We start from the raw sequence: 27375 nt of genomic DNA, 5'->3' as shown, positions 1-27375 counted from the left end.
ATGGAAGGGTCGTAGTTCTGCAAATGCCCTTTTGTCGGACAAGGACTGTGTTTCTTTTTGGCAATTTAACGACATAAATTTCTCAAAACTGCTTATATTACCAAAGTACTATTCCCATATCTAAAGAGGTCAAACACCTTTCCAATATTATCATCATAATTTGATATGTTAAGGTCCAGCGAGGGTGGAATTTATACCCACTTGTGTAGAACACAATGTTCTTATTTCCATAGACCCACCTCCTATTCCGATTAACACGGTAAGACACATTTCCCATTATATGAGTCCCATTTTAAATGTCAAGTATCGGCGAGTGTGCAGAACACAATGTATTAGCAATGCATTGCCTTAACCACTCAGCCACCTCATCCCAAGTTGGAACCTTTTGTCGGTCAAGAAACATTGTATTAGTGTAAACTACCTTCAATTATAGCAGGACTGGATTTAAAACGTGGTTCTTTTGTATATGAAAGACTGATTCAAACTTCTTAAAACCGTGCCTGTTTTTGGAGAAACCTCCTCAGCTCCAGAGGGACAATGTAGAACACATTGCTTCACGGAACAAAAGCATCGGAATTTCAAAGACACGAGGAAGATCGAATTCATACTCACAAATGCAGAAAACAAAGGATGAGTATTCTCTCTCCTCCATTAGTCGGCAACGTCATCTGCTTCAATGGAATCAAAGTGAGTGCTTGGGGCTGATGGAATTTTGCCCCCTAGCAAAATATGTATTGTCGTCAGAAAATGTCACCTCTGGAGGGCAACTGTGTTGGTGTGGCCGAGTGGTCAGGGTGATGGACTAAAAATTCACTTGGGTGTCCCCTCGTAGGTTCTTATCCTGCTGCCAAAGTGAGCTTTTCAGAGGAGAATCTAAGGATCTTTTGCAATTTCAAGACTGATTCAAATTTCTGAATGCCACGTGTAATTTCGGAGAAACCTCCTCAGATCCAGAGGGACAAGGTAGAACACATTCCCTCTCAGAACAAAAGCATCGGAATTCCCAAGACACGAGAAAGATGGAATTCATACTCACCAATGTCGAACAACAAGGATGAGTATTCTAGATCCTTCAACAGTCGGCAACCTCATCTGCTTCAATGGGAGGAGTGAGTGCATGTGGCTGATGGGTTTCTGCAGTGTAGCAATATTTGTATTAGACTTGGAAAATGTAACCTGCAACGGGGACACTTTGTTGGTGTGGCCGAGTGGTTAAGGCGATGGACTTGAAATCCATTGGGGTCTCCCCTCGTAGGTTCAAATCCTGCTGCCAACGTGGGCTTTTTAGAGGAGAACCGGGTGTTCTCTCATCTGATAAGACTTTTCAACAGTTGAACAAATCGCATCATGCAAAATGTAAAATCCACATTATTCTACAAGAATGGTTGTATTAGGGTAAACTGTGTTTTGTTGGACGAATACAGTGTTTGGACTATGGATCTTTGGCAATTTGGCAAAATCTGTATTGTACTTGGAAAATCTCACCTACAACAGGCATACTGTGATGACTGAGTGGTTAAGACGATGGACTAGAAATCCATTGTGGTCGCCCCTTGCATGTTCGAATACTGCCACCAAAGTGTATCTTTCCGCAGGTAAAACTTTATCTTCTAATATCAGATTAGGGTCTTCAACAATTTAACAAAACATATCATGTAAAATCCCCATTTATCCATATGGAAGGGTCGTAGTTCTGCAAATGCCCTTTGTCGGACAAGGACTGTGTTTCTTTTTGGCAATTTAACGACATAAATTTCTCAAAACTGCTTATATTACCAAAGTACTATTCCCATATCTAAAGAGGTCAAACACCTTTCCAATATTATCATCATAATTTGATATGTTAAGGTCCATCGAGGGTGGAATTTATACCCACTTGTGTAGAACACAATGTTCTTATTTCCATAGACCCACCTCCTATTCCGATTAACACGGTAAGACACATTTCCCATTATATGAGTCCCATTTTAAATGTCAAGTATCGGCGAGTGGGCAGAACACAATGTATTAGCAATGCATTGCCTTAACCACTCAGCCACCTCATCTCAAGTTGGAACCTTTTGTCGGTCAAGAAACATTGTATTAGTGTAAACTACCTTCAATTGTAGCAGGACTGGATTTAAAACGTGGTTCTTTTGGATATGAAAGACTGATTCAAACTTCTGAAAACCGTGCCTGTTTTTGGAGAAACCTCCTCAGCTCCAGAGGGACAATGTAGAACACATTGCTTCACGGAACAAAAGCATCGGAATTTCAAAGACACGAGGAAGATCGAATTCATACTCACAAATGCAGAAAACAAAGGATGAGTATTCTCTCTCCTCCATTAGTCGGCAACGTCATCTGCTTCAATGGAATCAAAGTGAGTGCTTGGGGCTGATGGAATTTTGCCCCCTAGCAAAATATGTATTGTCGTCAGAAAATGTCACCTCTGGAGGGCAACTGTGTTGGTGTGGCCGAGTGGTCAGGGTGATGGACTAAAAATTCACTGGGGTGTCCCCTCGTAGGTTCTTATCCTGCTGCCAAAGTGAGCTTTTCAGAGGAGAATCTAAGGATCTTTTGCAATTTCAAGACTGATTCAAATTTCTGAATGCCACGTGTAATTTCGGAGAAACCTCCACAGATCCAGAGGGACAAGGTAGAACACATTCCCTCTCAGAACAAAAGCATCGGAATTCCCAAGACACGAGAAAGATGGAATTCATACTCACCAATGTAGAACAACAAGGATGAGTATCCTATCTCCTTCAACAGTCGGCTACCTCATCTGCTTCTATGGGAAGTGTGAGTGCATGTGGCTTATGGTTTTCTGCAGTGTAGCAATATCTGTATTGTACTTGGAAAATGGCACCTGTTCATGGGACATTGTGTTGGTGTGGCCGAGTGGTTAAGGCGATGGACTAGAAATCCATTGGGGTCTCCCCTCGCAGGTTCAAATCCTGCCACCAATGTGTACGTTTTAGAAGGGAACTTGATGTTCTAATATCAGAATTTAATAAAACATATCACGTAACATTCCCATTTATATACATGGATCGGTTGCATTTCTGCAAACCCCGTTTTGTCGGACAAGGACCGTGTTTCTTTCACAATTTAACGACATACAAATTTCAGAAAACTGCTTATATTACCAAAGTACCATTCCCATATCCAAAGAGGTCAAACACCTTTCCAATAGCATCATCTTAATTTGATATGTTAAGGTCCAACAAGGGTGGAATTTATCCCCACGTGTGTAGTACACAATGTTCTTATTTCCATAAACCCACCACCTATTCCGATTAGCACGGTAGGACACTTTTCCCATTGTATCAGTCCCATTTTAAATGTCAAGTATCGACAAGTGTGCAGAACACAATGTATTAATAATCCATTGTCTTAACCACTCAGCCAACTTATCTCAAGTTCGAAATTCTTTTCGGTCAAGAAACGTATTAGTGTAAACTACCTTCAATTGCAGCAGGACGGGATTTAAACCTTGTTTTTTTTTTTTTTATATGAAAGACTGATTCAAACTTCTGAAAACCGTGCCTGTTTTTGGAGAAACCGCCACAACTCCAGAGGGACAACCTAGAACACGTTGCTTTACGGAACAAAAGCATCGGAATTTCAAAGACACGAGGAAGATGGAATTCATACTCACAAATGTGGAAAACAAAAGATGAGTATTCTATCTCCTTCATTAGTCGGCAACCTCATCTGGGATCAAAAAGAGTGCTTATATTATCAGATAAGCGTCCACATCTTGAAGGACATTACAAACTTGGGGCTGATGGATTTCTGCCCCCTAGCACATCTCCTTGAAGGACATTACAAACCCAGTTTTGCTCGAACAAGACTGTTTTTAGACTTAATTTCTTTTGCAATTAAAAAACTGATTCAATTTTCTGAATGCCACGTGTAATTTGGGAGAAACCTCCACAGATCCAGAGGGACAAGGTAGAACACATTCCCTCTCAGAAGAAAAGCATCGGAATTCCCAAGACACGAGAAAGATGGAATTCATACTCACCAATGTCGAACAACAAGGATGAGTATTCTAGATCCTTCAACAGTCGGCAACCTCATCTGCTTCAATGGGAGGAGTGAGTGCATGTGGCTGATGGGTTTCTGCAGTGTAGCAATATTTGTATTAGACTTGGAAAATGTAACCTGCAACGGGGACACTTTGTTGGTGTGGCCGAGTGGTTAAGGCGATGGACTTGAAATCCATTGGGGTCTCCCCTCGTAGGTTCAAATCCTGCTGCCAACGTGGGCTATTTAGAGGAGAACCGGGTGTTCTCTCATCTGATAAGACTTTTCAACAGTTGAACAAATCGCATCATGCAAAATGTAAAATCCACATTATTCTACAAGAATGGTTGTATTAGGGTAAACTGTGTTTTGTTGGACGAATACAGTGTTTGGACTATGGATCTTTGGCAATTTGGCAAAATCTGTATTGTACTTGGAAAATCTCACCTAAAACTGGCATACTGTGATGACTGAGTGGTTAAGACGATGGACTAGAAATCCATTGTGGTCGCCCCTTGCATGTTCGAATACTGCCACCAAAGTGTACCTTTCCGCAGGTAACTTTATCTTCTAATATCAGATTAGGGTCTTCAACAATTTATCAAAACATATCATGTAAAATCCCCATTTATCCATATGGAAGGGTCGTAGTTCTGCAAATGCCCTTTTGTCGGACAAGGACTGTGTTTCTTTTTGGCAATTTAACGACATAAATTTCTCAAAACTGCTTATATTACCAAAGTACTATTCCCATATCTAAAGAGGTCAAACACCTTTCCAATATTATCATCATAATTTGATATGTTAAGGTCCAGCGAGGGTGGAATTTATACCCACTTGTGTAGAACACAATGTTCTTATTTCCATAGACCCACCTCCTATTCCGATTAACACGGTAAGACACATTTCCCATTATATGAGTCCCATTTTAAATGTCAAGTATCGGCGAGTGTGCAGAACACAATGTATTAGCAATGCATTGCCTTAACCACTCAGCCACCTCATCCCAAGTTGGAACCTTTTGTCGGTCAAGAAACATTGTATTAGTGTAAACTACCTTCAATTATAGCAGGACTGGATTTAAAACGTGGTTCTTTTGTATATGAAAGACTGATTCAAACTTCTTAAAACCGTGCCTGTTTTTGGAGAAACCTCCTCAGCTCCAGAGGGACAATGTAGAACACATTGCTTCACGGAACAAAAGCATCGGAATTTCAAAGACACGAGGAAGATCGAATTCATACTCACAAATGCAGAAAACAAAGGATGAGTATTCTCTCTCCTCCATTAGTCGGCAACGTCATCTGCTTCAATGGAATCAAAGTGAGTGCTTGGGGCTGATGGAATTTTGCCCCCTAGCAAAATATGTATTGTCGTCAGAAAATGTCACCTCTGGAGGGCAACTGTGTTGGTGTGGCCGAGTGGTCAGGGTGATGGACTAAAAATTCACTTGGGTGTCCCCTCGTAGGTTCTTATCCTGCTGCCAAAGTGAGCTTTTCAGAGGAGAATCTAAGGATCTTTTGCAATTTCAAGACTGATTCAAATTTCTGAATGCCACGTGTAATTTCGGAGAAACCTCCTCAGATCCAGAGGGACAAGGTAGAACACATTCCCTCTCAGAACAAAAGCATCGGAATTCCCAAGACACGAGAAAGATGGAATTCATACTCACCAATGTCGAACAACAAGGATGAGTATTCTAGATCCTTCAACAGTCGGCAACCTCATCTGCTTCAATGGGAGGAGTGAGTGCATGTGGCTGATGGGTTTCTGCAGTGTAGCAATATTTGTATTAGACTTGGAAAATGTAACCTGCAACAGGGACACTTTGTTGGTGTGGCCGAGTGGTTAAGGCGATGGACTTGAAATCCATTGGGGTCTCCCCTCGTAGGTTCAAATCCTGCTGCCAACGTGGGCTTTTTAGAGGAGAACCGGGTGTTCTCTCATCTGATAAGACTTTTCAACAGTTGAACAAATCGCATCATGCAAAATGTAAAATCCACATTATTCTACAAGAATGGTTGTATTAGGGTAAACTGTGTTTTGTTGGACGAATACAGTGTTTGGACTATGGATCTTTGGCAATTTGGCAAAATCTGTATTGTACTTGGAAAATCTCACCTACAACAGGCATACTGTGATGACTGAGTGGTTAAGACGATGGACTAGAAATCCATTGTGGTCGCCCCTTGCATGTTCGAATACTGCCACCAAAGTGTATCTTTCCGCAGGTAAAACTTTATCTTCTAATATCAGATTAGGGTCTTCAACAATTTAACAAAACATATCATGTAAAATCCCCATTTATCCATATGGAAGGGTCGTAGTTCTGCAAATGCCCTTTGTCGGACAAGGACTGTGTTTCTTTTTGGCAATTTAACGACATAAATTTCTCAAAACTGCTTATATTACCAAAGTACTATTCCCATATCTAAAGAGGTCAAACACCTTTCCAATATTATCATCATAATTTGATATGTTAAGGTCCATCGAGGGTGGAATTTATACCCACTTGTGTAGAACACAATGTTCTTATTTCCATAGACCCACCTCCTATTCCGATTAACACGGTAAGACACATTTCCCATTATATGAGTCCCATTTTAAATGTCAAGTATCGGCGAGTGTGCAGAACACAATGTATTAGCAATGCATTGCCTTAACCACTCAGCCACCTCATCTCAATTTGGAACCTTTTGTCGGTCAAGAAACATTGTATTAGTGTAAACTACCTTCAATTGTAGCAGGACTGGATTTAAAACGTGGTTCTTTTGGATATGAAAGACTGATTCAAACTTCTGAAAACCGTGCCTGTTTTTGGAGAAACCTCCTCAGCTCCAGAGGGACAATGTAGAACACATTGCTTCACGGAACAAAAGCATCGGAATTTCAAAGACACGAGGAAGATCGAATTCATACTCACAAATGCAGAAAACAAAGGATGAGTATTCTCTCTCCTCCATTAGTCGGCAACGTCATCTGCTTCAATGGAATCAAAGTGAGTGCTTGGGGCTGATGGAATTTTGCCCCCTAGCAAAATATGTATTGTCGTCAGAAAATGTCACCTCTGGAGGGCAACTGTGTTGGTGTGGCCGAGTGGTCAGGGTGATGGACTAAAAATTCACTGGGGTGTCCCCTCGTAGGTTCTTATCCTGCTGCCAAAGTGAGCTTTTCAGAGGAGAATCTAAGGATCTTTTGCAATTTCAAGACTGATTCAAATTTCTGAATGCCACGTGTAATTTCGGAGAAACCTCCACAGATCCAGAGGGACAAGGTAGAACACATTCCCTCTCAGAACAAAAGCATCGGAATTCCCAAGACACGAGAAAGATGGAATTCATACTCACCAATGTAGAACAACAAGGATGAGTATCCTATCTCCTTCAACAGTCGGCTACCTCATCTGCTTCTATGGGAAGTGTGAGTGCATGTGGCTTATGGTTTTCTGCAGTGTAGCAATATCTGTATTGTACTTGGAAAATGGCACCTGTTCATGGGACATTGTGTTGGTGTGGCCGAGTGGTTAAGGCGATGGACTAGAAATCCATTGGGGTCTCCCCTCGCAGGTTCAAATCCTGCCACCAATGTGTACGTTTTAGAAGGGAACTTGATGTTCTAATATCAGAATTTAATAAAACATATCACGTAACATTCCCATTTATATACATGGATCCGTTGCATTTCTGCAAACCCCGTTTTGTCGGACAAGGACCGTGTTTCTTTCACAATTTAACGACATACAAATTTCAGAAAACTGCTTATATTACCAAAGTACCATTCCCATATCCAAAGAGGTCAAACACCTTTCCAATAGCATCATCTTAATTTGATATGTTAAGGTCCAACAAGGGTGGAATTTATCCCCACGTGTGTAGTACACAATGTTCTTATTTCCATAAACCCACCACCTATTCCGATTAGCACGGTAGGACACTTTTCCCATTGTATCAGTCCCATTTTAAATGTCAAGTATCGACAAGTGTGCAGAACACAATGTATTAATAATCCATTGTCTTAACCACTCAGCCAACTTATCTCAAATTCGAAATTCTTTTCGGTCAAGAAACGTATTAGTGTAAACTACCTTCAATTGCAGCAGGACGGGATTTAAACCTTGTTTTTTTTTTTTATATGAAAGACTGATTCAAACTTCTGAAAACCGTGCCTGTTTTTGGAGAAACCGCCACAACTCCAGAGGGACAACCTAGAACACGTTGCTTTACGGAACAAAAGCATCGGAATTTCAAAGACACGAGGAAGATGGAATTCATACTCACAAATGTAGAAAACAAAAGATGAGTATTCTATCTCCTTCATTAGTCGGCAACCTCATCTGGGATCAAAAAGAGTGCTTATATTATCAGATAAGCGTCCACATCTTGAAGGACATTGCAAACTTGGGGCTGATGGATTTCTGCCCCCTAGCACATCTCCTTGAAGGACATTACAAACTCAGTTTTGCTCGAACAAGACTGTTTTTAGACTTCATTTCTTTTGCAATTAAAAAACTGATTCAAATTTCTGAATGCCACGTGTAATTTCGGAGAAACCTCCACAGATCCAGAGGGACAAGGTAGAACACATTCCCTCTCGGAACAAAAGCATCGGAATTCCCAAGACACGACGAGAAGGATGGAATTCATACTCACCAATGTCGAACAACAAGGATGAGTATTCTAGATCCTTCAACAGTCGGCAACCTCATCTGCTTCAATGGGAGGAGTGAGTGCATGTGGCTGATGGGTTTCTGCAGTGTAGCAATATTTGTATTGTACTTGGAAAATGTAACCTGCAACGGGGACACTTTGTTGGTGTGGCTGAGTGGTTAAGGCGATGGACTTGAAATCCATTGGGGTCTCCCCTCGTAGGTTCAAATCCTGCTGCCAACGTGGGCTTTTTAGAGGAGAACCGGGTGTTCTCTCATCTGATAAGACTTTTCAACAGTTGAACAAATCGCATCATGCAAAATGTAAAATCCACATTATTCTACAAGAATGGTTGTATTAGGGTAAACTGTGTTTTGTTGGACGAATACAGTGTTTGGACTATGGATCTTTGGCAATTTGGCAAAATCTGTATTGTACTTGGAAAATCTCATCTACAACAGGCATACTGTGATGACTGAGTGGTTAAGACGATGGACTAGAAATCCATTGTGGTCGCCCCTTGCATGTTCGAATACTGCCACCAAAGTGTATCTTTCCGCAGGTAACTTTATCTTCTAATATCAGATTAGGGTCTTCAACAATTTAACAAAACATATCATGTAAAATCCCCATTTATCCATATGGAAGGGTCGTAGTTCTGCAAATGCCCTTTGTCGGACAAGGACTGTGTTTCTTTTTGGCAATTTACCGACATAAATTTCTCAAAACTGCTTATATTACCAAAGTACTATTCCCATATCTAAAGAGGTCAAACAGCTTTCCAATATTATCATCATAATTTGATATGTTAAGGTCCATCGAGGGTGGAATTTATACCCACGTGTGTAGAACACAATGTTCTTATTTCCATAGACCCACCTCCTATTCCGATTAACACGGTAAGACACATTTCCCATTATATGAGTCCCATTTTAAATGTCAAGTATCGGCGAGTGTGCAGAACACAATGTATTAGCAATGCATTGCCTTAACCACTCAGCCACCTCATCTCAAGTTGGAACCTTTTGTCGGTCAAGAAACATTGTATTAGTGTAAACTACCTTCAATTGTAGCAGGACTGGATTTAAAACGTGGTTCTTTTGTATATGAAAGACTGATTCAAACTTCTTAAAACCGTGCCTGTTTTTGGAGAAACCTCCTCAGCTCCTGAGGGACAATGTAGAACACATTGCTTCACGGAACAAAACCATCGGAATTTCAAAGACACGAGGAAGATCGAATTCATACTCACAAATGCAGAAAACAAAGGATGAGTATTCTCTCTCCTCCATTAGTCGGCAACGTCATCTGCTTCAATGGAATCAAAGTGAGTGCTTGGGGCTGATGGAATTTTGCCCCCTAGCAAAATATGTATTGTCATCAGAAAATGTCACCTCTGGAGGACAACTGTGTTGGTGTGGCCGAGTGGTCAGGGTGATGGACTAAAAATTCACTGGGGTGTCCCCTCGTAGGTTCTTATCCTGCTGCCAAAGTGAGCTTTTCAGAGGAGAATCTAAGGATCTTTTGCAATTTCAAGACTGATTCAAATTTCTGAATGCCACGTGTAATTTCGGAGAAACCTCCACAGATCCAGAGGGACAAGGTAGAACACATTCCCTCTCAGAACAAAAGCATCGGAATTCCCAAGACACGAGAAAGATGGAATTCATACTCACCAATGTAGAACAACAAGGATGAGTATTCTATCTCCTTCAACAGTCGGCTACCTCATCTGCTTCTATGGGAAGTGTGAGTGCATGTGGCTTATGGTTTTCTGCAGTGTAGCAATATCTGTATTGTACTTGGAAAATGGCACCTGTGCATGGGACATTGTGTTGGTGTGGCCGAGTGGTTAAGGCGATGGACTAGAAATCCATCGGGGTCTCCCCTCGCAGCTTCAAATCCTCCCACCAACGTGTACGTTTTAGAAGGGAACTTGATGTTCTAATATCAGAATATAATAAAACATATCACGTAACATTCCCATTTATATACATGGATCGGTTGCATTTCTGCAAACCCCGTTTTGTCGGACAAGGACCGTGTTTCTTTCACAATTTAACGACATACAAATTTCCGAAAACTGCTTATATTACCAAAGTACCATTCCCATATCCAAAGAGGTCAAACACCTTTCCAATAGCATCATCTTAATTTGATATGTTAAGGTCCAACAAGGGTGGAATTTATCCCCACGTGTGTAGTACTCAATGTTCTTATTTCCATAAACCCACCACCTATTCCGATTAGCACGGTAGGACACTTTTCCCATTGTATCAGTCCCATTTTAAATGTCAAGCATCGACAAGTGTGCAGAACACAATGTATTAATAATCCATTGTCTTAACCACTCAGCCAACTTATCTCAAGTTCGAAATTCTTTTCGGTCAAGAAACGTATTAGTGTAAACTACCTTCAATTGCAGCAGGACGGGATTTAAACCTTGTTTTTTTTTTATATGAAAGACTGATTCAAACTTCTGAAAACCGTGCCTGTTTTTAGAGAAACCGCCACAACTCCAGAGGGACAACCTAGAACACGTTGCTTTACGGAACAAAAGCATCGGAATTTCAAAGACACGAGGAAGATGGAATTCATACTCACAAATGTAGAAAACAAAAGATGAGTATTCTATCTCCTTCATTAGTCGGCAACCTCATCTGGGATCAAAAAGAGTGCTTATATTATCAGATAAGCGTCCACATCTTGAAGGACATTACAAACTTGGGGCTGATGGATTTCTGCCCCCTAGCACATCTCCTTGAAGGACATTACAAACCCAGTTTTGCTCGAACAAGACTGTTTTTAGACTTAATTTCTTTTGCAATTAAAAAACTGATTCAATTTTCTGAATGCCACGTATAATTTGGGAGAAACCTCCACAGATCTAGAGGGACAAGGTAGAACACATCGCCTCACGGAACAAAAGCATCGGAATTCCCAAGACACGAGAAAGATGGAATTCATACTCACCAATGTCGAACAACAAGAATGAGTATTCTAGATCCTTCAACAGTCGGCAACCTCATCTGCTTCAATGGGAGGAGTGAGTGCATGTGGCTGATGGGTTTCTGCAGTGTAGCAATATTTGTATTAGACTTGGAAAATGTAACCTTCAAGGGGGACACTTTGTTGGTGTGGCTGAGTGGTTAAGGCGATGGACTTGAAATCCATTGGGGTCTCCCCTCGTAGGTTCAAATCCTGCTGCCAACGTGGGCTTTTTAGAGGAGAACCGGGTGTTCTCTCATCTGATAAGACTTTTCAACAGTTGAACAAATCGCATCATGCAAAATATAAAATCCACATTATTCTACAAGAATGGTTGTATTAGGGTAAACTGTGTTTTGTTGGACGAATACAGTGTTTGGACTATGGATCTTTGGCAATTTGGCAAAATCTGTATTGTACTTGGAAAATCTCACCTAAAACTGGCATACTGTGATGACTGAGTGGTTAAGACAATAGACTAGAAATCCATTGTGGTCGCCCCTTGCATGTTCGAATACTGCCACCAAAGTGTATCTTTCCGCAGGTAACTTTATCTTCTAATATCAGATTAGGGTCTTCAACAATTTATCAAAACATATCATGTAAAATCCCCATTTATCCATATGGAAGGGTCGTAGTTCTGCAAATGCCCTTTTGTCGGACAAGGACTGTGTTTCTTTTTGGCAATTTAACGACATAAATTTCTCAAAACTGCTTATATTACCAAAGTACTATTCCCATATCTAAAGAGGTCAAACACATTTCCAATATTATCATCATAATTTGATATGTTAAGGTCCAGCGAGGGTGGAATTTATACCCACTTGTGTAGAACACAATGTTCTTATTTCCATAGACCCACCTCCTATTCCGATTAACACGGTAAGACACATTTCCCATTATATGAGTCCCATTTTAAATGTCAAGTATCGGCGAGTGTGCAGAACACAATGTATTAGCAATGCATTGCCTTAACCACTCAGCCACCTCATCTCAAGTTGGAACCTTTTGTCGGTCAAGAAACATTGTATTAGTGTAAACTACCTTCAATTGTAGCAGGACTGGTTTTAAAACGTGGTTCTTTTGTATATGAAAGACTGATTCAAACTTCTGAAAACCGTGCCTGTTTTTGGAGAAACCTCCTCAGCTCCAGAGGGACAATGTAGAACACATTGCTTCACGGAACAAAAGCATCGGAATTTCAAAGACACGAGGAAGATCGAATTCATACTCACAAATGCAGAAAACAAAGGATGAGTATTCTCTCTCCTCCATTAGTCGGCAACGTCATCTGCTTCAATGGAATCAAAGTGAGTGCTTGGGGCTGATGGAATTTTGCCCCCTAGCAAAATATGTATTGTCGTCAGAAAATGACACCTCTGGAGGGCAACTGTGTTGGTGTGGCCGAGTGGTCAAGGTGATGGACTAAAAATTCACTGGGGTGTCCCCTCGTAGGTTCTTATCCTGCTGCCAAAGTGAGGTTTTCAGAGGTGAATCTAAGGATCTTTTGCAATTTCAAGACTGATTCAAATTTCTGAATGCCACGTGTAATTTCGGAGAAACCTCCACAGATCCAGAGGGACAAGGTAGAACACATTCCCTCTCAGAACAAAAGCATCGGAATTCCCAAGACACGAGAAAGATGGAATTCATACTCACCAATGTAGAACAACAAGGATGAGTATCCTATCTCCTTCAACAGTCGGCTACCTCATCTGCTTCTTTGGGAGGAGTGAGTGCATGTGGCTGATGGGTTTCTGCAGTGTAGCAATATTTGTATTGTACTTGGAAAATGTAACCTTCAACGGGGACACTTTGTTGGTGTGGCTGAGTGGTTAAGGCGATGGACTTGAAATCCATTGGGGTCTCCCCTCGCAGGTTCAAATCCTGCCACCAACGTGTACGTTTTAGAAGGGAACTTGATGTTCTAATATCAGAATTTAATAAAACATATCACGTAACATTCCCATTTATATACATGGATCGGTTGCATTTCTGCAAACCCCGTTTTGTCGGACAAGGACCGTGTTTCTTTCACAATTTAACGACATACAAATTTCCGAAAACTGCTTATATTACCAAAGTACCATTCCCATATCCAAAGAGGTCAAACACCTTTCCAATAGCATCATCTTAATTTGATATGTTAAGGTCCAACAAGGGTGGAATTTATCCCCACGTGTGTAGTACACAATGTTCTTATTTCCATAAACCCACCACCTATTCCGATTAGCACGGTAGGACACTTTTCCCATTGTATCAGTCCCATTTTAAATGTCAAGTATCGACAAGTGTGCAGAACACAATGTATTAATAATCCATTGTCTTAACCACTCAGCCAACTTATCTCAAGTTCGAAATTCTTTTCGGTCAAGAAACGTATTAGTGTAAACTACCTTCAATTGCAGCAGGACGGGATTTAAACCTTGTTTTTTTTTTTATATGAAAGACTGATTCAAACTTCTGAAAACCGTGCCTGTTTTTGGAGAAACCGCCACAACTCCAGAGGGACAACCTAGAACACGTTGCTTTACGGAACAAAAGCATCGGAATTTCAAAGACACGAGGAAGATGGAATTCATACTCACAAATGTAGAAAACAAAAGATGAGTATTCTATCTCCTTCATTAGTCGGCAACCTCATCTGGGATCAAAAAGAGTGCTTATATTATCAGATAAGCGTCCACATCTTGAAGGACATTGCAAACTTGGGGCTGATGGATTTCTGCCCCCTAGCACATCTCCTTGAAGGACATTACAAACTCAGTTTTGCTCGAACAAGACTGTTTTTGGACTTCATTTCTTTTGCAATTAAAAAACTGATTCAAATTTCTGAATGCCACGTGTAATTTCGGAGAAACCTCCACAGATCCAGAGGGACAAGGTAGAACACATTCCCTCTCGGAACAAAAGCATCGGAATTCCCAAGACACGACGAGAAGGATGGAATTCATACTCACCAATGTCGAACAACAAGGATGAGTATTCTAGATCCTTCAACAGTCGGCAACCTCATCTGCTTCAATGGGAGGAGTGAGTGCATGTGGCTGATGGGTTTCTGCAGTGTAGCAATATTTGTATTGTACTTGGAAAATGTAACCTGCAACGAGGACACTTTGTTGGTGTGGCTGAGTGGTTAAGGCGATGGACTTGAAATTCATTGGGGTCTCCCCTCGTAGGTTCAAATCCTGCTGCCAACGTGGGCTTTTTAGAGGAGAACCGGGTGTTCTCTTATCTGATAAGACTTTTCAACAGTTGAACAAATCACATCATGCAAAATATAAAATCCACATTATTCTACAAGAATGGTTGTATTAGGGTAAACTGTGTTTTGTTGGACGAATACAGTGTTTGGACTATGGCTCTTTGGCAATTTGGCAAAATCTGTATTGTACTTGGAAAATCTCACCTAAAACTGGCTTACTGTGATGACAGAGTGGTTAAGAGATTGGACTGGAAATCCATGGTGGTCGCCCCTTGCATGTTCGAATACTGCCACCAAAGTGTATCTTTCCGCAGGTATATTTATCTTCTAATATCAGATTTGGGTCTTCAACAATTTAACAAAACATATCATGTAAAATCCCCATTTATCCATATGGAAGGGTCATAGTTCTGCAAATGCCCTTTGTCGGACAAGGACTGTGTTTCTTTTTGGCAATTTAACGACATAAATTTCTCAAAACTGCTTATATTACCAAAGTACTATTCCCATATCTAAAGAGGTCAAACACCTTTCCTATATTATCATCATAATTTGATATGTTAAGGTCCAGCGAGGGTGGAATTTATACCCACTTGTGTAGAACACAATGTTCTTATTTCCATAGACCCACCACCTATTCCGATTAACACGGTAAGACACATTTCCCATTATATGAGTCCCATTTTAAATGTCAAGTATCGGCGAGTGTGCAGAACACAATGTATTAACAATGCATTGCCTTAACCACTCAGCCACCTCATCTCAAGTTGGAACCTTATGTCGGTCAAGAAACATTGTATTAGTGTAAACTACCTTCAATTGTAGCAGGACTGGATTTAAAACGTGGTTCTTTTGTATATGAAAGACTGATTCAAACTTCTTAAAACCGTGCCTGTTTTTGGAGAAACCTCCTCAGCTCCAGAGGGACAATGTAGAACACATTGCTTCACGGAACAAAAGCATCGGAATTTCAAAGACACGAGGAAGATCGAATTCATACTCACAAATGCAGAAAACAAAGGATGAGTATTCTCTCTCCTCCATTAGTCGGCAATGTCATCTGCTTCAATGGAATCAAAGTGAGTGCTTGGGGCTGATGGAATTTTGCCCCCTAGCAAAATATGTATTGTCGTCAGAAAATGTCACCTCTGGAGGGCAACTGTGTTGGTGTGGCCGAGTGGTCAGGGTGATGGACTAAAAATTCACTGGGGTGTCGCCTCTTAGGTTCTTATCCTGCTGCCAAAGTGAGCTTTTCAGAGGAGAATCTAAGGATCTTTTGAAATTTCAAGACTGATTCAAATTTCTGAATGCCACGTGTAATTTCAGAGAAACCTCCACAGATCCAGAGGGACAAGGTAGAACACATTCCCTCTCGGGAACAAAAGCATCGGAATTCCCAAGACACGAGAAAGATGGAATTCATACTCACCAATGTCGAACAACAAGGATGAGTATTCTAGATCCTTCAACAGTCGGCAACCTCATCTGCTTCAATGGGAGGAGTGAGTGCATGTGGCTGATGGGTTTCTGCAGTGTAGCAATATTTGTATTGTACTTGGAAAATGTAACCTGCAACGGGGACACTTTGTTGGTGTGGCTGAGTGGTTAAGGCGATGGACTAGAAATCCATTGTGGTCGCCCCTTGCATGTTCGAATACTGCCACCAAAGTGTATCTTTCCGCAGGTAACTTTATCTTCTAATATCAGATTAGGGTCTTCAACAATTTAACAAAACATATCATGTAAAATCCCCATTTATCCATATGGAAGGGTCGTAGTTCTGCAAATGCCCTTTGTCGGACAAGGACTGTGTTTCTTTTTGGCAATTTACCGACATAAATTTCTCAAAACTGCTTATATTACCAAAGTACTATTCCCATATCTAAAGAGGTCAAACAGCTTTCCAATATTATCATCATAATTTGATATGTTAAGGTCCATCGAGGGTGGAATTTATACCCACGTGTGTAGAACACAATGTTCTTATTTCCATAGACCCACCTCCTATTCCGATTAACACGGTAAGACACATTTCCCATTATATGAGTCCCATTTTAAATGTCAAGTATCGGCGAGTGTGCAGAACACAATGTATTAGCAATGCATTGCCTTAACCACTCAGCCACCTCATCTCAAGTTGGAACCTTTTGTCGGTCAAGAAACATTGTATTAGTGTAAACTACCTTCAATTGTAGCAGGACTGGATTTAAAACGTGGTTCTTTTGTATATGAAAGACTGATTCAAACTTCTTAAAACCGTGCCTGTTTTTGGAGAAACCTCCTCAGCTCCTGAGGGACAATGTAGAACACATTGCTTCACGGAACAAAACCATCGGAATTTCAAAGACACGAGGAAGATCGAATTCATACTCACAAATGCAGAAAACAAAGGATGAGTATTCTCTCTCCTCCATTAGTCGGCAACGTCATCTGCTTCAATGGAATCAAAGTGAGTGCTTGGGGCTGATGGAATTTTGCCCCCTAGCAAAATATGTATTGTCATCAGAAAATGTCACCTCTGGAGGACAACTGTGTTGGTGTGGCCGAGTGGTCAGGGTGATGGACTAAAAATTCACTGGGGTGTCCCCTCGTAGGTTCTTATCCTGCTGCCAAAGTGAGCTTTTCAGAGGAGAATCTAAGGATCTTTTGCAATTTCAAGACTGATTCAAATTTCTGAATGCCACGTGTAATTTCGGAGAAACCTCCACAGATCCAGAGGGACAAGGTAGAACACATTCCCTCTCAGAACAAAAGCATCGGAATTCCCAAGACACGAGAAAGATGGAATTCATACTCACCAATGTAGAACAACAAGGATGAGTATTCTATCTCCTTCAACAGTCGGCTACCTCATCTGCTTCTATGGGAAGTGTGAGTGCATGTGGCTTATGGTTTTCTGCAGTGTAGCAATATCTGTATTGTACTTGGAAAATGGCACCTGTGCATGGGACATTGTGTTGGTGTGGCCGAGTGGTTAAGGCGATGGACTAGAAATCCATCGGGGTCTCCCCTCGCAGCTTCAAATCCTCCCACCAACGTGTACGTTTTAGAAGGGAACTTGATGTTCTAATATCAGAATATAATAAAACATATCACGTAACATTCCCATTTATATACATGGATCGGTTGCATTTCTGCAAACCCCGTTTTGTCGGACAAGGACCGTGTTTCTTTCACAATTTAACGACATACAAATTTCCGAAAACTGCTTATATTACCAAAGTACCATTCCCATATCCAAAGAGGTCAAACACCTTTCCAATAGCATCATCTTAATTTGATATGTTAAGGTCCAACAAGGGTGGAATTTATCCCCACGTGTGTAGTACTCAATGTTCTTATTTCCATAAACCCACCACCTATTCCGATTAGCACGGTAGGACACTTTTCCCATTGTATCAGTCCCATTTTAAATGTCAAGCATCGACAAGTGTGCAGAACACAATGTATTAATAATCCATTGTCTTAACCACTCAGCCAACTTATCTCAAGTTCGAAATTCTTTTCGGTCAAGAAACGTATTAGTGTAAACTACCTTCAATTGCAGCAGGACGGGATTTAAACCTTGTTTTTTTTTTATATGAAAGACTGATTCAAACTTCTGAAAACCGTGCCTGTTTTTAGAGAAACCGCCACAACTCCAGAGGGACAACCTAGAACACGTTGCTTTACGGAACAAAAGCATCGGAATTTCAAAGACACGAGGAAGATGGAATTCATACTCACAAATGTAGAAAACAAAAGATGAGTATTCTATCTCCTTCATTAGTCGGCAACCTCATCTGGGATCAAAAAGAGTGCTTATATTATCAGATAAGCGTCCACATCTTGAAGGACATTACAAACTTGGGGCTGATGGATTTCTGCCCCCTAGCACATCTCCTTGAAGGACATTACAAACCCAGTTTTGCTCGAACAAGACTGTTTTTAGACTTAATTTCTTTTGCAATTAAAAAACTGATTCAATTTTCTGAATGCCACGTATAATTTGGGAGAAACCTCCACAGATCTAGAGGGACAAGGTAGAACACATCGCCTCACGGAACAAAAGCATCGGAATTCCCAAGACACGAGAAAGATGGAATTCATACTCACCAATGTCGAACAACAAGAATGAGTATTCTAGATCCTTCAACAGTCGGCAACCTCATCTGCTTCAATGGGAGGAGTGAGTGCATGTGGCTGATGGGTTTCTGCAGTGTAGCAATATTTGTATTAGACTTGGAAAATGTAACCTTCAAGGGGGACACTTTGTTGGTGTGGCTGAGTGGTTAAGGCGATGGACTTGAAATCCATTGGGGTCTCCCCTCGTAGGTTCAAATCCTGCTGCCAACGTGGGCTTTTTAGAGGAGAACCGGGTGTTCTCTCATCTGATAAGACTTTTCAACAGTTGAACAAATCGCATCATGCAAAATATAAAATCCACATTATTCTACAAGAATGGTTGTATTAGGGTAAACTGTGTTTTGTTGGACGAATACAGTGTTTGGACTATGGATCTTTGGCAATTTGGCAAAATCTGTATTGTACTTGGAAAATCTCACCTAAAACTGGCATACTGTGATGACTGAGTGGTTAAGACAATAGACTAGAAATCCATTGTGGTCGCCCCTTGCATGTTCGAATACTGCCACCAAAGTGTATCTTTCCGCAGGTAACTTTATCTTCTAATATCAGATTAGGGTCTTCAACAATTTATCAAAACATATCATGTAAAATCCCCATTTATCCATATGGAAGGGTCGTAGTTCTGCAAATGCCCTTTTGTCGGACAAGGACTGTGTTTCTTTTTGGCAATTTAACGACATAAATTTCTCAAAACTGCTTATATTACCAAAGTACTATTCCCATATCTAAAGAGGTCAAACACATTTCCAATATTATCATCATAATTTGATATGTTAAGGTCCAGCGAGGGTGGAATTTATACCCACTTGTGTAGAACACAATGTTCTTATTTCCATAGACCCACCTCCTATTCCGATTAACACGGTAAGACACATTTCCCATTATATGAGTCCCATTTTAAATGTCAAGTATCGGCGAGTGTGCAGAACACAATGTATTAGCAATGCATTGCCTTAACCACTCAGCCACCTCATCTCAAGTTGGAACCTTTTGTCGGTCAAGAAACATTGTATTAGTGTAAACTACCTTCAATTGTAGCAGGACTGGTTTTAAAACGTGGTTCTTTTGTATATGAAAGACTGATTCAAACTTCTGAAAACCGTGCCTGTTTTTGGAGAAACCTCCTCAGCTCCAGAGGGACAATGTAGAACACATTGCTTCACGGAACAAAAGCATCGGAATTTCAAAGACACGAGGAAGATCGAATTCATACTCACAAATGCAGAAAACAAAGGATGAGTATTCTCTCTCCTCCATTAGTCGGCAACGTCATCTGCTTCAATGGAATCAAAGTGAGTGCTTGGGGCTGATGGAATTTTGCCCCCTAGCAAAATATGTATTGTCGTCAGAAAATGACACCTCTGGAGGGCAACTGTGTTGGTGTGGCCGAGTGGTCAAGGTGATGGACTAAAAATTCACTGGGGTGTCCCCTCGTAGGTTCTTATCCTGCTGCCAAAGTGAGGTTTTCAGAGGTGAATCTAAGGATCTTTTGCAATTTCAAGACTGATTCAAATTTCTGAATGCCACGTGTAATTTCGGAGAAACCTCCACAGATCCAGAGGGACAAGGTAGAACACATTCCCTCTCAGAACAAAAGCATCGGAATTCCCAAGACACGAGAAAGATGGAATTCATACTCACCAATGTAGAACAACAAGGATGAGTATCCTATCTCCTTCAACAGTCGGCTACCTCATCTGCTTCTTTGGGAGGAGTGAGTGCATGTGGCTGATGGGTTTCTGCAGTGTAGCAATATTTGTATTGTACTTGGAAAATGTAACCTTCAACGGGGACACTTTGTTGGTGTGGCTGAGTGGTTAAGGCGATGGACTTGAAATCCATTGGGGTCTCCCCTCGCAGGTTCAAATCCTGCCACCAACGTGTACGTTTTAGAAGGGAACTTGATGTTCTAATATCAGAATTTAATAAAACATATCACGTAACATTCCCATTTATATACATGGATCGGTTGCATTTCTGCAAACCCCGTTTTGTCGGACAAGGACCGTGTTTCTTTCACAATTTAACGACATACAAATTTCCGAAAACTGCTTATATTACCAAAGTACCATTCCCATATCCAAAGAGGTCAAACACCTTTCCAATAGCATCATCTTAATTTGATATGTTAAGGTCCAACAAGGGTGGAATTTATCCCCACGTGTGTAGTACACAATGTTCTTATTTCCATAAACCCACCACCTATTCCGATTAGCACGGTAGGACACTTTTCCCATTGTATCAGTCCCATTTTAAATGTCAAGTATCGACAAGTGTGCAGAACACAATGTATTAATAATCCATTGTCTTAACCACTCAGCCAACTTATCTCAAGTTCGAAATTCTTTTCGGTCAAGAAACGTATTAGTGTAAACTACCTTCAATTGCAGCAGGACGGGATTTAAACCTTGTTTTTTTTTTTATATGAAAGACTGATTCAAACTTCTGAAAACCGTGCCTGTTTTTGGAGAAACCGCCACAACTCCAGAGGGACAACCTAGAACACGTTGCTTTACGGAACAAAAGCATCGGAATTTCAAAGACACGAGGAAGATGGAATTCATACTCACAAATGTAGAAAACAAAAGATGAGTATTCTATCTCCTTCATTAGTCGGCAACCTCATCTGGGATCAAAAAGAGTGCTTATATTATCAGATAAGCGTCCACATCTTGAAGGACATTGCAAACTTGGGGCTGATGGATTTCTGCCCCCTAGCACATCTCCTTGAAGGACATTACAAACTCAGTTTTGCTCGAACAAGACTGTTTTTGGACTTCATTTCTTTTGCAATTAAAAAACTGATTCAAATTTCTGAATGCCACGTGTAATTTCGGAGAAACCTCCACAGATCCAGAGGGACAAGGTAGAACACATTCCCTCTCGGAACAAAAGCATCGGAATTCCCAAGACACGACGAGAAGGATGGAATTCATACTCACCAATGTCGAACAACAAGGATGAGTATTCTAGATCCTTCAACAGTCGGCAACCTCATCTGCTTCAATGGGAGGAGTGAGTGCATGTGGCTGATGGGTTTCTGCAGTGTAGCAATATTTGTATTGTACTTGGAAAATGTAACCTGCAACGAGGACACTTTGTTGGTGTGGCTGAGTGGTTAAGGCGATGGACTTGAAATTCATTGGGGTCTCCCCTCGTAGGTTCAAATCCTGCTGCCAACGTGGGCTTTTTAGAGGAGAACCGGGTGTTCTCTTATCTGATAAGACTTTTCAACAGTTGAACAAATCACATCATGCAAAATATAAAATCCACATTATTCTACAAGAATGGTTGTATTAGGGTAAACTGTGTTTTGTTGGACGAATACAGTGTTTGGACTATGGCTCTTTGGCAATTTGGCAAAATCTGTATTGTACTTGGAAAATCTCACCTAAAACTGGCTTACTGTGATGACAGAGTGGTTAAGAGATTGGACTGGAAATCCATGGTGGTCGCCCCTTGCATGTTCGAATACTGCCACCAAAGTGTATCTTTCCGCAGGTATATTTATCTTCTAATATCAGATTTGGGTCTTCAACAATTTAACAAAACATATCATGTAAAATCCCCATTTATCCATATGGAAGGGTCATAGTTCTGCAAATGCCCTTTGTCGGACAAGGACTGTGTTTCTTTTTGGCAATTTAACGACATAAATTTCTCAAAACTGCTTATATTACCAAAGTACTATTCCCATATCTAAAGAGGTCAAACACCTTTCCTATATTATCATCATAATTTGATATGTTAAGGTCCAGCGAGGGTGGAATTTATACCCACTTGTGTAGAACACAATGTTCTTATTTCCATAGACCCACCACCTATTCCGATTAACACGGTAAGACACATTTCCCATTATATGAGTCCCATTTTAAATGTCAAGTATCGGCGAGTGTGCAGAACACAATGTATTAACAATGCATTGCCTTAACCACTCAGCCACCTCATCTCAAGTTGGAACCTTATGTCGGTCAAGAAACATTGTATTAGTGTAAACTACCTTCAATTGTAGCAGGACTGGATTTAAAACGTGGTTCTTTTGTATATGAAAGACTGATTCAAACTTCTTAAAACCGTGCCTGTTTTTGGAGAAACCTCCTCAGCTCCAGAGGGACAATGTAGAACACATTGCTTCACGGAACAAAAGCATCGGAATTTCAAAGACACGAGGAAGATCGAATTCATACTCACAAATGCAGAAAACAAAGGATGAGTATTCTCTCTCCTCCATTAGTCGGCAATGTCATCTGCTTCAATGGAATCAAAGTGAGTGCTTGGGGCTGATGGAATTTTGCCCCCTAGCAAAATATGTATTGTCGTCAGAAAATGTCACCTCTGGAGGGCAACTGTGTTGGTGTGGCCGAGTGGTCAGGGTGATGGACTAAAAATTCACTGGGGTGTCGCCTCTTAGGTTCTTATCCTGCTGCCAAAGTGAGCTTTTCAGAGGAGAATCTAAGGATCTTTTGAAATTTCAAGACTGATTCAAATTTCTGAATGCCACGTGTAATTTCAGAGAAACCTCCACAGATCCAGAGGGACAAGGTAGAACACATTCCCTCTCGGGAACAAAAGCATCGGAATTCCCAAGACACGAGAAAGATGGAATTCATACTCACCAATGTCGAACAACAAGGATGAGTATTCTAGATCCTTCAACAGTCGGCAACCTCATCTGCTTCAATGGGAGGAGTGAGTGCATGTGGCTGATGGGTTTCTGCAGTGTAGCAATATTTGTATTGTACTTGGAAAATGTAACCTGCAACGGGGACACTTTGTTGGTGTGGCTGAGTGGTTAAGGCGATGGACTAGAAATCCATTGGGGTCTCCCCTCGCAGGTTCAAATCCTGCCACCAACGTGTACGTTTTAGAAGGGAACTTGATGTTCTAATATCAGAAATTAATAAAACATATCACGTAACATTCCCATTTATATACATGGATCGGTTGCATTTCTGCAAACCCCGTTTTGTCGGACAAGGACCGTGTTTCTTTCACAATTTAACGACATACAAATTTCCGAAAACTGCTTATATTACCAAAGTACCATTCCCATATCCAAAGAGGTCAAACACCTTTCCAATAGCATCATCTTAATTTGATATGTTAAGGTCCAACAAGCGTGGAATTTATCCCCACGTGTGTAGTACACAATGTTCTTATTTCCATAAACCCACCACCTATTCCGATTAGCACGGTAGGACACTTTTCCCATTGTATCAGTCCCATTTTAAATGTCAAGTATCGACAAGTGTGCAGAACACAATGTATTAATAATCCATTGTCTTAACCACTCAGCCAACTTATCTCAAGTTCGAAATTCTTTTCGGTCAAGAAACGTATTAGTGTAAACTACCTTCAATTGCAGCAGGACGGGATTTAAACCTTGTTTTTTTTTTTTATATGAAAGACTGATTCAAACTTCTGACACCGTGCCTGTTTTTGGAGAAACCGCCACAACTCCAGAGGGACAACCTAGAACACGTTGCTTTACGGAACAAAAGCATCGGAATTTCAAAGACACGAGGAAGATGGAATTCATACTCACAAATGTAGAAAACAAAAGATGAGTATTCTATCTCCTTCATTAGTCGGCAACCTCATCTGGGATCAAAAAGAGTGCTTATATTATCAGATAAGCGTCCACATCTTGAAGGACATTACAAACTTGGGGCTGATGGATTTCTGCCCCCTAGTACATCTCCTTGAAGGACATTACAAACCCAGTTTTGCTCGAACAAGACTGTTTTTAGACTTAATTTCTTTTGCAATTAAAAAACTGATTCAATTTTCTGAATGCCACGTGTAATTTGGGAGAAACCTCCACAGATCTAGAGGGGCAAGGTAGAACACATCGCCTCACGGAACAAAAGCATCGGAATTCCCAAGACACGAGAAAGATGGAATTCATACTCACCAATGTCGAACAACAAGGATGAGTATTCTAGATCCTTCAACAATCGGCAACCTCATCTGCTTCAATGGGAGGAGTGAGTGCTTGTGGCTGATGGGTTTCTGCAGTGTAGCAATATTTGTATTAGACTTGGAAAATGTAACCAGCAAGGGGGACACTTTGTTGGTGTGGCCGAGTGGTTAAGGAGATGGACTTGAAATCCATTGGGGTCTCCCCTCGTAGGTTCAAATCCTGCTGCCAACGTGGTCTTTTTAGAGGAGAACCGGGTGTTCTCTCATCTGATAAGACTTTTCAACAGTTGAACAAATCGCATCATGCAAAATATAAAATCCACATTATTCTACAAGAATGGTTGTATTAGGGTAAACTGTGTTTTGTTGGACGAATACAGTGTTTGGACTATGGATCTTTGGCAATTTGGCAAAATCTGTATTGTACTTGGAAAATCTCACCTAAAGCTGGCATACTGTGATGACTGAGTGGTTAAGACGATGGACTAGAAATCCATTGTGGTCGCCCCTTGCATGGTCGAATACTGCCACCAAAGTGTATCTTTCCGCAGGTAACTTTATCTTCTAATATCAGATTAGGGTCTTCAACAATTTATCAAAACATATCATGTAAAATCCCCATTTATCCATAAGGAAGGGTCGTAGTTCTGCAAATGCCCTTTGTCGGACAAGGACTGTGTTTCTTTTTGGCAATTTAACGACATAAATTTCTCAAAACTGCTTATATTACCAAAGTACTATTCCCATATCTAAAGAGGTCAAACACCTTTCCAATATTATCATCATAATTTAATATGTTAAGGTCCAGCGAGGGTGGAATTTATACCCACTTGTGTAGAACACAATGTTCTTATTTCCATAGACCCACCTCCTATTCCGATTAACACGGTAAGACACATTTCCCATTATATGAGTCCCATTTTAAACGTCAAGTATCGACGAGTGTGCAGAACACAATGTATTAGCAATGCATTGCCTTAACCACTCAGCCACCTCATCTCAAGTTGGAACCTTTTGTCGGTCAAGAAACATTGTATTAGTGTAAACTACCTTCAATTGTAGCAGGACTGGATTTAAAACGTGGTTCTTTTGTATATGAAAGACTGATTCAAACTTCTGAAAACCATGCCTGTTTTTGGAGAAACCTCCTCAGCTCCAGAGGGACAATGTAGAACACATTGCTTCACGGAACAAAAGAATCGGAATTTCAAAGACACGAGGATGATCGAATTCATACTCACAAATGCAGAAAACAAAGGATGAGTATTCTCTCTCCTCCATTAGTCGGCAACGTCATCTGCTTCAATGGAATCAAAGTGAGTGCTTGGGGCTGATGGAATTTTGCCCCCTAGCAAAATATTTATTGTCGTCAGAAAATGTCACCTCTGGAGGGCAACTGTGTTGGTGTGGCCGAGTCGTCAGGGTGATGGACTCAAAATTCACTGGGGTGTCGCCTCTTAGGTTCTTATCCTGCTGCCAAAGTGAGCTTTTCAGAGGAGAATCTAAGGATCTTTTGCAATTTCAAGACTGATTCAAATTTCTGAATGCCACGTGTAATTTCGGAGAAACCTCCACAGATCCAGAGGGACAAGGTAGAACACATTCCCTCTCGGAACAAAAGCATCGGAATTCCCAAGACACGAGAAAGATGGAATTCATACTCACCAATGTAGAACAACAAGGATGAGTATCCTATCTCCTTCAACAGTCGGCTACCTCATCTGCTTCTATGGGAAGTGTGAGTGCATGTGGCTTATGGTTTTCTGCAGTGTAGCAATATCTGTATTGTACTTGGAAAATGGCACCTGTGCATGGGACATTGTGTTGGTGTGGCCGAGTGGTTAAGGCGATGGACTAGAAATCCATTGGGGTCTCCCCTCGCAGGTTCAAATCCTGCCACCAACGTGTACGTTTTAGAAGGGAACTTGATGTTCTAATATCAGAATTTAATAAAACATATCACGTAACATTCCCATTTATATACATGGATCGGTTGCATTTCTGCAAACCCTGTTTTGTCGGACAAGGACCGTGTTTCTTTCACAATTTAACGACATACAAATTTCCGAAAACTGCTTATATTACCAAAGTACCATTCCCATATCCAAAGAGGTCAAACACCTTTCCAATAGCATCATCTTAATTTGATATGTTAAGGTCCAACAAGGGTGGAATTTATCCCCACGTGTGTAGTACACAATGTTCTTATTTCCATAAACCCACCACCTATTCCGATTAGCACGGTAGGACACTTTTCCCATTGTATCAGTCCCATTTTAAATGTCAAGTATCGACAAGTGTGCAGAACACAATGAATTAATAATCCATTGTCTTAACCACTCAGACAACTTATCTCAAGTTCGAAATTCTTTTCGGTCAAGAATCGTATTAGTGTAAACTACCTTCAATTGCAGCGGGACGGGATTTAAACCTTGTTTTTTTTTGTATATGAAAGATTGATTCAAACTTCTG

At 40.8% G+C, this 27375-nt stretch overlaps 17 non-coding genes across 17 annotated transcripts; all 17 read left to right on the top strand.

The window, feature by feature from the left end:
• Window positions 1-1194: 1194 nt before the first annotated feature.
• trnas-uga (transfer RNA serine (anticodon UGA)) lies at window positions 1195-1276 on the top strand. Its single transcript has one exon. It is a non-coding gene; the product is annotated as a tRNA-Ser (tRNA).
• A 1593-nt stretch (window positions 1277-2869) lies between these two features.
• On the top strand, window positions 2870-2951 carry trnas-aga (transfer RNA serine (anticodon AGA)). The gene has a single exon. It is a non-coding gene; the product is annotated as a tRNA-Ser (tRNA).
• A 1219-nt stretch (window positions 2952-4170) lies between these two features.
• Window positions 4171-4252, top strand: trnas-uga (transfer RNA serine (anticodon UGA)). The gene has a single exon. It is a non-coding gene; the product is annotated as a tRNA-Ser (tRNA).
• Window positions 4253-5844: 1592 nt separating this feature from the next.
• trnas-uga (transfer RNA serine (anticodon UGA)) lies at window positions 5845-5926 on the top strand. Its single transcript has one exon. It is a non-coding gene; the product is annotated as a tRNA-Ser (tRNA).
• A 1593-nt stretch (window positions 5927-7519) lies between these two features.
• Window positions 7520-7601, top strand: trnas-aga (transfer RNA serine (anticodon AGA)). The gene has a single exon. It is a non-coding gene; the product is annotated as a tRNA-Ser (tRNA).
• Window positions 7602-8821: 1220 nt separating this feature from the next.
• On the top strand, window positions 8822-8903 carry trnas-uga (transfer RNA serine (anticodon UGA)). The gene has a single exon. It is a non-coding gene; the product is annotated as a tRNA-Ser (tRNA).
• Window positions 8904-10494: 1591 nt separating this feature from the next.
• On the top strand, window positions 10495-10576 carry trnas-aga (transfer RNA serine (anticodon AGA)). Its single transcript has one exon. It is a non-coding gene; the product is annotated as a tRNA-Ser (tRNA).
• A 1215-nt stretch (window positions 10577-11791) lies between these two features.
• On the top strand, window positions 11792-11873 carry trnas-uga (transfer RNA serine (anticodon UGA)). Its single transcript has one exon. It is a non-coding gene; the product is annotated as a tRNA-Ser (tRNA).
• Window positions 11874-13465: 1592 nt separating this feature from the next.
• On the top strand, window positions 13466-13547 carry trnas-uga (transfer RNA serine (anticodon UGA)). Its single transcript has one exon. It is a non-coding gene; the product is annotated as a tRNA-Ser (tRNA).
• A 1219-nt stretch (window positions 13548-14766) lies between these two features.
• Window positions 14767-14848, top strand: trnas-uga (transfer RNA serine (anticodon UGA)). The gene has a single exon. It is a non-coding gene; the product is annotated as a tRNA-Ser (tRNA).
• Window positions 14849-17809: 2961 nt separating this feature from the next.
• trnas-aga (transfer RNA serine (anticodon AGA)) lies at window positions 17810-17891 on the top strand. The gene has a single exon. It is a non-coding gene; the product is annotated as a tRNA-Ser (tRNA).
• A 1215-nt stretch (window positions 17892-19106) lies between these two features.
• Window positions 19107-19188, top strand: trnas-uga (transfer RNA serine (anticodon UGA)). The gene has a single exon. It is a non-coding gene; the product is annotated as a tRNA-Ser (tRNA).
• A 1592-nt stretch (window positions 19189-20780) lies between these two features.
• Window positions 20781-20862, top strand: trnas-uga (transfer RNA serine (anticodon UGA)). The gene has a single exon. It is a non-coding gene; the product is annotated as a tRNA-Ser (tRNA).
• Window positions 20863-22081: 1219 nt separating this feature from the next.
• trnas-uga (transfer RNA serine (anticodon UGA)) lies at window positions 22082-22163 on the top strand. Its single transcript has one exon. It is a non-coding gene; the product is annotated as a tRNA-Ser (tRNA).
• A 1592-nt stretch (window positions 22164-23755) lies between these two features.
• On the top strand, window positions 23756-23837 carry trnas-aga (transfer RNA serine (anticodon AGA)). The gene has a single exon. It is a non-coding gene; the product is annotated as a tRNA-Ser (tRNA).
• A 1216-nt stretch (window positions 23838-25053) lies between these two features.
• trnas-uga (transfer RNA serine (anticodon UGA)) lies at window positions 25054-25135 on the top strand. The gene has a single exon. It is a non-coding gene; the product is annotated as a tRNA-Ser (tRNA).
• A 1591-nt stretch (window positions 25136-26726) lies between these two features.
• On the top strand, window positions 26727-26808 carry trnas-aga (transfer RNA serine (anticodon AGA)). The gene has a single exon. It is a non-coding gene; the product is annotated as a tRNA-Ser (tRNA).
• Window positions 26809-27375: the final 567 nt, after the last annotated feature.

The sequence above is a fragment of the Idiotropiscis lumnitzeri genome, chromosome 19 (genome assembly GCF_059441095.1).
Source record: "Idiotropiscis lumnitzeri isolate Australia: NSW breed Sydney's pygmy pipehorse chromosome 19, RoL_Ilum_1.0, whole genome shotgun sequence".
Taxonomy (NCBI): domain Eukaryota; kingdom Metazoa; phylum Chordata; class Actinopteri; order Syngnathiformes; family Syngnathidae; genus Idiotropiscis; species Idiotropiscis lumnitzeri.
Note: the sequence above shows the minus strand (reverse complement) of the source record. Positions and strands in the feature narration are given on the sequence as shown.